The sequence below is a fragment of the Mytilus galloprovincialis genome, chromosome 2 (genome assembly GCF_965363235.1).
Source record: "Mytilus galloprovincialis chromosome 2, xbMytGall1.hap1.1, whole genome shotgun sequence".
Lineage (NCBI taxonomy): Eukaryota > Metazoa > Mollusca > Bivalvia > Mytilida > Mytilidae > Mytilus > Mytilus galloprovincialis.
Genome location: NC_134839.1, coordinates 90,383,457 through 90,396,017, shown reverse-complemented (window position 1 = coordinate 90,396,017; position 12,561 = coordinate 90,383,457).

The window sequence follows — 12,561 nt, the reverse complement described above, 5'->3', positions numbered from 1 at the left end:
TTTAAAAACAGGTTGAGCTATAGGTAAACTTTTACAGTAACACCTATAAGCAACTCACTGTAATTTATAAAGAAAATGAATAAAAGTCAAATAATTTATGATATAAATGATCATAATAAAACAGCATTACACTGTATAAACATAAACTGCAAAATGTGTTATTAAAGCACAAAATATCAAAATGATAACCCTATTTTTTTTAAATGATGGGCACAATATATTAAAATGTTAAACACATATATTAAAATAAATGCCTCACATCTGTTATTACCACAATATCCACATTTTAGAAACCATTTTCATTCACATATCGAATCAGATTTTATGACCCGCTTAAGAGAAATAAAGTGTTTAGTAAAAACATCTGTAGGTACCCCCCCCCCCCCCCCCAAAAAAAAAAGGGAATTAGCAACACCGAACTGGTTCGAGCAAGCTATAAGAAACCATGTTTTTTGGCCAGGCGATATCCTTTTTCAGAATTTTGATAAACAATTATCATTTTGTTTGGTATCCCCTTTCCTTTTTTACCCTGTGGAATCATGCTAAGAGAACATTACACCAAATGCCAGCTTCCTCTAAACTTTTGTTCTAATTGTCAATCCTTAGTTTTTCTATACATTTAGAAGCGCAAGTTCTCTCTGTTTAAATTTGTTGTTCATTTGAACAAAAAAACCAAAAAAAAACCTAGATGTTCCATAATCGTCACCACCATTTGTTTTCCATGTACCACAAATAGAACATGAATATCCATTGGACTCTGGCTTTAAATAAACAAACAATACATTTGTTTGTACATGTAAAGTTATCGCTTTAAAGTGAATCTTGATAATATTAATTTTGAAAGTGTTCAACTTTATCTCTAAACCTTCAGTTGGTTGTATCTTTAAGATCATCTACAAGGAATATAAAAGTATGATTTACTTGTGTCTAATCAATTTTGCTTTAATTCAGCAAATAAAATATGTTTAAACTAAACTATGAAAGTAAATCAAAGTGATGGAAATCACTCATGGAAAGATTAGAAGAGTAGTTTGAATTATCTAGTAAATATTACCAACTATCCTTGTAAAACATAAATTGGACCAACAGCTTAACACTTTAAAGTGTCAACCAAAAAAAAATGAAAAATGTTGTTTTGGGGCATTTTGTCAGTTGAAACAGAGGTTATATGGCATTGAAGATTAAAAGTTTTACAGTGCCTTTTGATCAATTTTTAAAGTATTTTTCAACACAGGGCATTGAAAATGTACCTTTTCAATTAAGAAACTTATCTTATTGAAATGTGGATTCTTTCTTGATTGCAAAAATATATATTCACTTCTAAAAAAACATTCAAATGACTAAAATAGACATAATGATTGATGGGAAATAAACTTATAAACAATGGTTTGTTATAATTAAAAGTTTTAAAATTTTTATACTGTTTCAGATAAAAAAAAAAAGTGTTCTAATTTAATTAATGATTAATTACAGATGATTATTGGAAATTTATCAAGTAAATTATAGGCCTTACTTGAATACCTTTTATTTATTCATATTTATATTCATATTTAATTTTTTAAGATCTTGTTAATCCATTAATCATTTATCTTTCAGATATAATTTACTGAATCACTTTATGTAATGTAGATCAAAAGTAATTGGCAATAAATAAATCTATCATCCTTATAAATATCAAACATCTAATATACACATTTGTGTATTCAATTATGAGGTCAAATACTTGTGTATTAAGAATTATATGTACATTGATTGGTCTGTAGAATTATGTAAGACTGAGGTTGATAGGTAATGTGGTCAATTTGATTGGCAGTTTAGGAGGTGGGGCATTGTAATTAAAGGTCCACCTTGTCTCTGATTGTTTAGTGATAATGAAAGTTGCCAATCATACTAGTTAAATCAATACCCAGTTACCTAATCAAAATGTTTTTTTAAAAAGCCTGCACATCAACACACCTTAATGACATACATTCTTGAAAGAACTGCTCCAATAATATACCCATTTTTTCAGTGTATATGTGTATTATGTGCAAAAACATGAGAACTATAGGGAACTATATTTCAGTGTGAATACATTTAGTAACAGTAGCTAACCTGTCCTGTTGTTAGGGAGGTCGGTGCCTAAGTAAAGATTTAGAACAAGTTCTAATCTTTCCAAAAATTATGATTAATCTATATGTATTTTTCTTTTTTATCAAACAAAGGATCCTTAAATTATTCATAATCCCTGAAAAAAATATTAGGAAATTTGTAGAATAATTATTAAAATGTTCAGTGATTATGTAAAATCACTGGTCATTTTCAGGGATTATATATAATTACTAATGATTTTAGTGATTTACATATTCCCTGATAATACAAATTCACTGTAACATATACATGTTTCTGGTAAAACTATAAGTTTATTTGTCTTTGGTGTAAATATTTATCATATTAATTGATATTTCACACATGCTATATCTTATATATGTTATATATATCATTGTAATATCTCCTCTGTAACTATGTATTTGGTTTGATGAGAATAAAGATCATTCATTCAATCATTCAGAATATTTTGTATATTAATTACCGGTCATAATCTGACACGTCTGAAAACAATTATAAGGTAAAAAACAAAAGGTGTGACATAAGCCACAAATAAGTTGATAAATCCAATAAAGATTGTGATGACAGTAATTAAAATCACTTAATAGTTCATGTTGTTGTTTTATTAATATTTTCAGAACAGTAAATAATTATTTCCATGTATGCTTGAGTATCATCTTCGCTAGCCAAGGGTTACGATCCACTCCCGTTCTCTTCACGTGAATATAACGGGAGTGGATCGTAACCCTTGGCTAGCGAAGATGGCTTGAGTATATGCAGGGTATATCTTGATAGTCTTTTTCCCTCATAATAAATAAACAAATAAACATTATACAGTATACCAGACCCTTGCATGCATGATTTCTTGGTAGTTTTAAATATTTTCATAAAAATATATACTGAATGGTCTAAATTGTCATTATTTCAAATTTGGGAGGAATATTCTGACAAATGTTATGCATAATTAGCATTTTTATTGGGTGCGACTTTTTACCCCAATATACCCCAACATACCCCAATATACCCCAATATACCTCAAAAAACAGTTTTTACATAATAGTATTGAATAATTACATTATTTTAGGCATTTTCATGTTATTTTAACACCAATAATACTTTATTTTATTAATATAATTAATTTTAAATCACTTTTTGCATTGAAACTTGTTCCGTTCTTGTCAGCCGCTTACGATCACAAAATGACTTTTTACCCCAATATACTCAAATAAAACGTTTCAGTGCAATATTCATGTTGTGGAATGATATTTTACTCATATTTATTTAAAAAAAAACAACCGTATGCACATTTGTGTGTATTTAAAAGCTTTTAAAACTATCGTTAACTCGAAAACTGATAATGGTAACACTAAAGACCAGAACGGACCTGAAAATATACAGGGCAGTTTTTAAATCGCTATTTCTTTTTCACTCCTTCAAATTTAAGTTTTATTCAAGAACATTTGTATTTTCATTATTAAATTTGAAACGTTTTTCATACATATATGTAGATAAAATTAGAAATATTTTATTTATTTTGAAATATTTTTTTAATTTTGATTTTTTTCTCTCATATTTTTAAAATAAATGTCTCAAATTAAATTTGAAAATAGTCTCTTGCATGAAATAAGATTTTGAAATTTTCATTGAACAATTTTATTTAATAATCACATGTTTAAAACTGATGTAAACTTGGACGGACCAGAAATTACAAAGTTCGTAGTTTCAATAGATAAACTTCAAGTTAAAAACTTGTAAAAATAAAATTTATTAAATTTCATTCATCTACATGATCTAGACGAAAAATTATTTTTCTGATGCCACATCTCAGGCATGAATGGGGAGATTAAGAATTGAATGGACACCAATCTAATGTAGGAATTCATTTAAACTTAATAAGTATGTATTCAATAGATGTCTTTCTTTTTATAAAGTCGAGGTTATTCATTTAAAATTAACCAAAGTTTTAAAAAATTATATGTTTGTGATATAAAAAAAAAACCATGGACCTACATGATAACAATAAAAGACATCAAGACAAGAAATTCCGATTTTTAAAAAAAAAATCATTTATTTATTTATCTTCATAAGTTATCGCTAATTCCAGACCGACCGGGCAAGGGTTGTGTTGCCAGTCAAGGTCGTTAAAACTTTCACTACTGTCTAATTCCAGCCTTTTGTTAGGACTGAAATTGAGAAAAACATAATTTTAGATGGGAGGTATATCTTTAAAAAAAAAAGCCTGAATGTTCCCGAATTGTATCTACAATTCTGCAGATCATTCTTAGGTCCGAGAACACAATTATTTCGTAGTGCATTTCTTTTAGAACATAAATGAAAATAAAAAAAATCCCACCTGCGCTTTCTCAAAGAAACTTTTACAGTGTGTTGTACTACTTTTGGGACAAATTATATCAAAATTATAGAAAACTTCATCGGCTCTAACTCAAAATATGGACAATTTTATGTTTAGGGCGTCTTGAAATCTATTGACAGCTTCCGAACTGCTAATTTTCAACCTTTTTCAGCTGGACCAAATCACTACTTTCCTTTAAAATTCTGGACCCAAATTTTTTTACAGTGTAATTTCATCCCCTACTTGCAATTTGAGGCATTAAACATGGAGAAATAAATTTGGAAGGGGTATAAAAATTAATGGCAAGTAACCCACTGTCAACACTAGGGACTATCTTCTTCTTCTTCAATATAGTAGTTAAAAAACCTCAATAAAGAGTATTCAATACATGTGTGTTAGTATAGGTGTCGAATGTCTATTTACAGTAACAGATCAAAGATGAAAAAGGTGGTGCATGCTGTACAGTCGGTGCAGGATAAAAAATTCCATCATCTATTTAATCAATGTCTTGAAAGCTTCAATATAGTTGGAACTGTCAGTGTCGATTTCAATAATTTATTGTAGGCTATTACTGTTCTTGGAAGTGAACTGGAAAAAGAAAAAGGCCTAAATGTTTCTAAAAATATATTGTTAGATTTATTGCCGCAAACTTGTATATATATATATATAAAACTCTTATATTTTCAATGGATCTTCTGCAAAATTGGATTATATTAAAGAAAGAGACTGCCGTTTTATAAAATGAAAAGATCTGAATAGCTCTGAAAACTGAAAAAAAATATATACATACAAAAAAGAAGATGTGGTATGATTGTCAATGCGACAACTTTTCACCAGAATCCAAATATTGTATATAGGAGCTGGGACTAACCCACTGGTGGCCTTTGGCTTTTGTCTGCTCTATGGTCGGGTTGTTGTATTTTTGACACATTTCCCATTTCCATTCACAATTTTACTATTACAATAACCACCTCGTATAACCCCGATACATATGTATCTGGACGTAGACCATAAAGCATCTGGGTATTGAATTCTGTTGACTATACATTTTGGGTATGTCGGTCTTGCCTTTGAAATATCTACTGCTAGAGCAACCATGTGTTCTCTCATGGGAGCTGACTTATACATGGAATAAATGGAGCAAATCCATTTATTTCATATAAACTGTGGAGAACATTTGTCATACCCAGAATGCTATACGGCTTTGAAGTTCTTACTAAGACAGATATTTTAAAATTGAGAATTTCCAGAAAAAGACATTTAAAAATCTGATATCTCTACCACAACGAACTGCAGACGCTGCAATATATATTTTGCTTGGGGGCAGAATCCATTTAACAGTTAACTCATCAACAAGGCAAAGATTTCTCTATTCCTTACAATTTCGAAAGATACATTTATTCAATTGAGAATAAAATAGGAATCGGGCAATTATAGCGACAAAAGATGAGTACTCCAACAGCTGGTATATAAAAGTGGATAATATTCTCATGTCATGTGAATCGATATGAATTGCCCTCTGCGCATGAGATAGTCTTAAATCCAAAGGGCAGTAAAACCCTCGCCGAAGTTAGCTGTGTTGGAAGTGCAAGTACGCAGCCACGTTCAGTAAGAATGGGAAGTCGTGAACAACTATGTTGGGAAAGAAATAAAACAAATTCGAAATTATTTGTCATTTTAATTATTTGTAATAAGAACAACACATTTAAACCTTAATCTTTTCGATACAATTGTTAATTACTTTAAAAAAAAAGCATGATTGTTTAATCAGTTGTTATGTTATTTGGCATGTGTCAATCGGTTCAGTGATTTTGGGTATATCAAAGAAAAACGGACACGTGCCTAAATAATGTTGAATCTCTTTTTTTTATGATTATTTTTTTTTATAAAATTTGAAATTTATGCATTAAATATCAATTTCTAACATGATATGTTCAAATAATACATATAACAGCACTCCTTCTAGTCCTTAGCGGCATTGTATAGTCCTTAGTGCAATAACGAGTCCTTGGCAGTGTTTAGACGTATCGCTGGCATGTAACTGGGAAGTCATTTCTTTTTTTTATTTAATTTGTGCAGTCGTTTACTTTTTTTTTTGCTTGAATACCATAAAATACTAACATACTAAAAAGCATAAACACAATAAATTTTAAAGCACCGGCATTTATAGCTACAGGTAAGTACTCAGAATATGTCACACTGCGCCCTATGTATTTTCTTTTGAAATATCAAAAGCATGGCACTGCGCGTAGTGCGGACCTATGATGTAGATGGTATTTGGCGACATCCCCCCAATAGACTAATTACTTATCATAACTATATTTAAATTATCAGGCACTCGTCTTATCAGCCGATAATTAATAATACCTTACCTGTCTCGAGTAAAAAAATGCCGTGACGCGGAAGCAATAAAATGCGTCTGATTGTAAAGGTTCGGATATATAGTAAATTATTAGGAGAAAATCGGCCAACAAATGAAAAGGTTATGCTGTTGTTGAAAAAATAAAATAGAGAAATTATGGAAAATAGACTTTAGGTAACTTGTTCACATTTTCGACCACGATTTAGCATGAAATATTTGCTGCTGCACACTATGGGAGGCAAAATATAACGTCCAATTGGGAATTCAAAGTTATAAGCCGAAAACATACCGTCAATACCAGGCAAAATTAAACGCAAAAACGACCAAAAGACAAAGTGGAATTAAACAAAACACAACAGAAATTTTGAATTTACCCGATCTTTGCAGAATGTCATAAAATATTATATAAAAAAATGTTTCCAATGGCATGTAATAATGCAACACAAGTATAAACACATATCTCGAGCCCAAAAGTACTGATTTAAATTGTACTCTGGTCATAGGCAAACATTAATAGGATGAAAGGAGATGTGAGATAAATGTAAATTATAGGCTAATCAAACAGAATAATTTTAAGTTTGATGCATATTATCTTTATTTTTTGTTCCCTATCTATGGTTTGCCAAGAGGACACATATCGTTTACTGATGGTATACGTGGTTAAGAGGTCGAACCTGCATGGTCGAATCTTTCAGTATGGAGAGTTAAAGAAATTTCTTTTTCTTCGAGATTCCAAATAGTGTAATCGGAGGCGTCCTTCAGCTGGCCCCTAAACAAACATATATACTAGGTCAGTGACAATGAACGCCATACTAAGGGAGCTACCATTTGATTTTTATGGGGGGGGGGGGGGTCTAGGATGAAAAATTTTGTCCTGCATTTTTTTTTTAGCTGTAATCTCTGTCCTGCCTTTTTATTTTTCACTCTGTTCGGTCCTGCTTTTTTTTTTTAGTTTATCCTGACTTTTCATTACCTAAATTGTAGTCCTGACTTTTTTTTTGCAAGTGTCTCATCCTGCCTTTTTTTTTACTCAAAACTCCTGTCCTGCCTATTTTTTTTCAAATTTCATCTTAGCCCCCCCCCCATAAAAATCAAATGGTAACTCCCTAAACTCCAAATTGTACACAAAAAACTAAAGAGGCTCCTGACTTGGGACAGGCGCGAAATACCTTATTTAAATTTATTAAACGCCGTTTGATGAAGCAAACGTATATGGTGGACATACTGAATACAATAATTAAATACGTGTAATTGGGAAATAGAACAATTATTATGTCTCTGAATTTTCTTCTTCTATATACCTTCCCGCTTACCATAATGTGTGCTTGTTTTGCAATAAAATAGCTGGTGGTATAATGTGATTGTCGATTTCATTTTTGAAGTAACCAATATATAGATTAAGCGTTATAATGGCCATGATAAAATCTAATATGGGAGTTTTGTACTATGTCATTCATCATGGTTTTCTTCCTTTTCTTCTTACAGTTGTATTAGAGGTGTGATTCGTACCAGAGACATGTGTCTGTTCGTACTATGATATTCAGGACTAATAAGAACAATATAACATCGATTACACTGTAGATGAATAAATTATTTACGAATATAGGAGAAAAAAATACAAACTCCCATGCATTCAACGCATTCAACATATAGTTTATGTGTAATGAGGATATCTAAATCGGGTATTTTCTACATTTCATAACTAAAGAAAATAACAATAAATATGTTTGTATAGTTGTCTATTTGTCTATCACAAGTCCGTTTCCCGTTTTTTTCCCAATTTGGCCAAGGATAAAATTAAGATTAAAAAATAATAGTTTCATAATTTCACTCATTCAAGAAATGTTTTACTACATGAATGAATTAAGATTAGATATATTCAATCAATTTGGTTTTGACAGAGTTTATACCAAAAAATATTTGTCTCAGTCCCCGATGGTCACATGAGCATGATGGTAGTTCATAAAGAATATACAATATACAAGGTTGTCGGGTAAATGTTGATTGCGGATTAAGAAGTTGGATACCAAACTTGAATAAACAAACTGAGGCGAATTCAACACGGATATATATGTATTTTCTCTTCAACAATATTTTAATTCTCTGTTCTTCATAAGCCAATCTGTACAGATTTATGAGAGACGATAATCAACTAAAACAATATGTATATGTACATAATAAATATTAAACCTGAATGGTAAAATTATACAACAAAAGTATCCAATTATTATTTACAATTTAAAACTTCTCGGCGTCTTTTAAGAATAAAATTACAGGTTTTGGCACATAATCTTATAATATCGTGATTCGAAAATAAAAAAAAAAAACATTTTCTGACAATCTGTAAAACTATTAAAATGTTCATCAATTTTAAGAGACTCAGTAAAAAGAACTTGTCTAAGATCATTATAATCAGGACAATGTAAAATAACATGATATTCATCTTCGATAGTATTAAAACAGTTAAAACAACATCTCTCTTCCAGCGTCAAATTTTCATACCTCCCAGTTTCCAGTCTAATAGGAGGGGGCCAATAGGAGCCACCCCACATCTTAACACATATGAGGTCATTGTTTTTACCAACTCTACCTTTCAACATACAACAATTGCTACTTGTTAAAAAATTAATAAATGTAGTACAGTAACTATTAAGTGTAAAATCTATAACACTTCTCATATTTATACAATCAACTCCAGGAATATAATCGTGCTCATCGCCACATCTACTATTTAAGTCTCAACAAATATAAAATGAACCATCATTTTGGAATTCATAAACTTGTGAAATTAATGTGTCGAAAAATAGTTCCTTATACCACGAGACCACAAAATACCCTTTGAATATATTTACATACTTAAACTATTCTATGGAATTCATTTCTGCACAAAAATAAATTCAACAATTCATATTTTAGTGCAAATTTGATCGATTGATTGTTGATTGCCTAACGTACAGTGGTAAATATTTCATGCCTATTTAGGACGAAATGTCATTTAAGGAGTAATAATCAATAATTATGACAAATGTTCGTATCATACGGTCAAACATCTAAAGTCTACTTTGCCTATGTAGCTGGAATGAATCCGTAAAAACAATAGTTTAGCTGAAACGTGCTCCTTATTAGTATTTAGTGCAAGAAATTTAAAATGTTTGTGAACTGTAAATCTAATTTAAACAGATCTCTAATCGCTCCCGTTTTCTGATGTGTCGCGTCCCAAGCGACATATCAGAAAACGGGAGCGATGAGAGACCGTTTTTTTTTTATTAGATTGGTGAACTGTTGAAGACATACTGGACTCCTTTAATGCACTTTTTAATTTTATGTCTATTATTTTTTAACTTCTCTGTACTTGCATGGTTTTATGAGAATAAACTATCTAAACTATCTAAATCTAAACTAAAACTTAGCAGGGGAGTGTTTAGACGCACCCCTGCCGGAAGAATCGGGTTTTCCATGTGTTGCATATCTTGTTCCTTTGCAAGACTTGTCATTCATATTCTTCAGTAGGGCGCACTATGCATGTCTACGCTAACAGACAAGAATACTGCTTAATACCAGACAAGCAATAGTATTTTTAAATGTCTTTAATTAAATACCAAGTTAAATAAAAACCCGACACTCAATATGTTTCCTTGAATATAAACATATTCTCATTCGGTCTGAAAATAAAATATGAAATTGATATACAAAACATTCAGAAATGAGAATGTTATCAAATGTTATTATATCAGAGAAAGGTATTGAACGCCATTATAAAAGATGAGCGGGTAGTATACATTGTATATGTTGATCTGCAATACCCGGAAATGTCAAGGTATATCACTACCTATATAGCTATACAGAATGTACCATGTACCAAAGAAATTCGTAAAGCATGACCATGCATGATTTAAGGTAGCACAATACAAAGATTTTGTCACTCCCAATCAGACACTTTAAACTGATGTAATTCATTTCATCCTTTCTTTATATTTTATAAATGAGGTACCAAAAGAAAGAAGAAAGATTCATCTTTCAAATTGTGATAATTTCATTATGACATAATTATTACATAATTTATTATTATGTAATTACTTGCTATATTGTGATGTCCACACTTGAATGAATTTAGCTTCTTTGTTCTTCATAGCATCCCAAAATATTTTATATATTCTTGTACAACACAGCTTGACCTCCAAAACTGTGTCTCAGATTTCCAAAAACATCAATAGAACAAATTTTATACCCAATTGAATTTAGTGGTCTCTTATGAATTTATGTTGCAAACTTCATTGAAGATTTATGAGAGAATGAAATACAATAGGAAAAATCTGAGACACAGTTTTGGAGGTCAAACTGTGTTGTGCAAGAATCTATAAAATATTTTTGGATGCTATGAATAACAAAGAAGCTAAATTCATTCAAGTATAGATATCACAATATGGCAACTAATTACATAACAATTAATGATTTAATAATTATGTCATAATGAAATTATCACCATTTGAAAGATTTATCCTTTTTCTTTCTTTTGGTACCTCATTTATAAAATTTAAAGAAAGATGAGTGGAATTACATCAGTTTAAAGATGTCTGACTGGGGATGAAAAATCTTTGTATTGTGCTACCTTAAGTGGGATCCTTAATATGAGCTACAGTATTTAATGGACAAGCAGTATTTTTAAATTGATTTAATACGTAGTAAAACACAATTTATTTAATAGCCAATATGTTTCTATCAAATAGTACATGATAGCCTCATTGGTAAACAGACAGAAACTGAGCGGTAGACCGTACGTCTAAACACCTCTCAGGACCTCCTGAGTGCACTCAGGACATAAAAAGTGCACCCAGGACATGAAATTTATGTTTTTTTAAGTGGTGAAGGTATGCATTCGATAAATAATTTAATTGAACACATACAGGATATAAACGTTAATGGCGCCACATACTCGGGAGACAAAGTCATAGAAGGATTTAAGGAACACTTCTGTACTCTTTCTACACTTAAAGAAGAGGCCTTCAGCAACCCGGAGTACCACTCCCAAGTGGAAATGGAAATAAGCAATATCTGCAAACTGGTAGACCAAGAAACGATACGCCCTGTCATAGAAAATGATGTCCGTAAAGCTATTTCTACAATAAATAGAAACAAATCCGCAGACTACCATAATATAACCATCGAACATTTCATATATGCTGGAGATAATATCTTATCCGCCCTTACTCAACTCATCAATATCATATTCTTGGAAGGAGATATACCAACAATTCTGAAAATAGGACTGCTTTCTCCTGTATTTAAGAACAAAGGCAGCAAAAATGATGCATTAAACTACCGAGGAATAACTATTTTACCCGTAGAGAGCAAGATAATTGAGGCCATCATTAGAGATCGGGTACAACCAAAAGTGCAGAAGGTGCAAAACCCAACTCAAAGAGGATTCACTAAAGGATCCTCCCCGATGAATGCAGCACTACCTGTGGAGGAAATGTACCGAATTCTCCCGGAAAAAAAGCAAAACGGTTACCTAGTCTTGCTCGACGCAAAAGCCGCCTTTGACACTGTGGTGCACTCACATCTATTCCGCAGGGTATATCATGCTGGGATTCAAGACAGGACATGGACAATCATTAGGAGTCTTCATCAAAACGCAGAAAGTAGCATAAAATGGTCCGGAAAAACATCAGAGCGTTTCACAGTAGGCATGGGTGTCAGGCAAGGAGGCATACTGAGTACAGACCTGTACAAGTTATACATCAACCCTCTGTTAGAC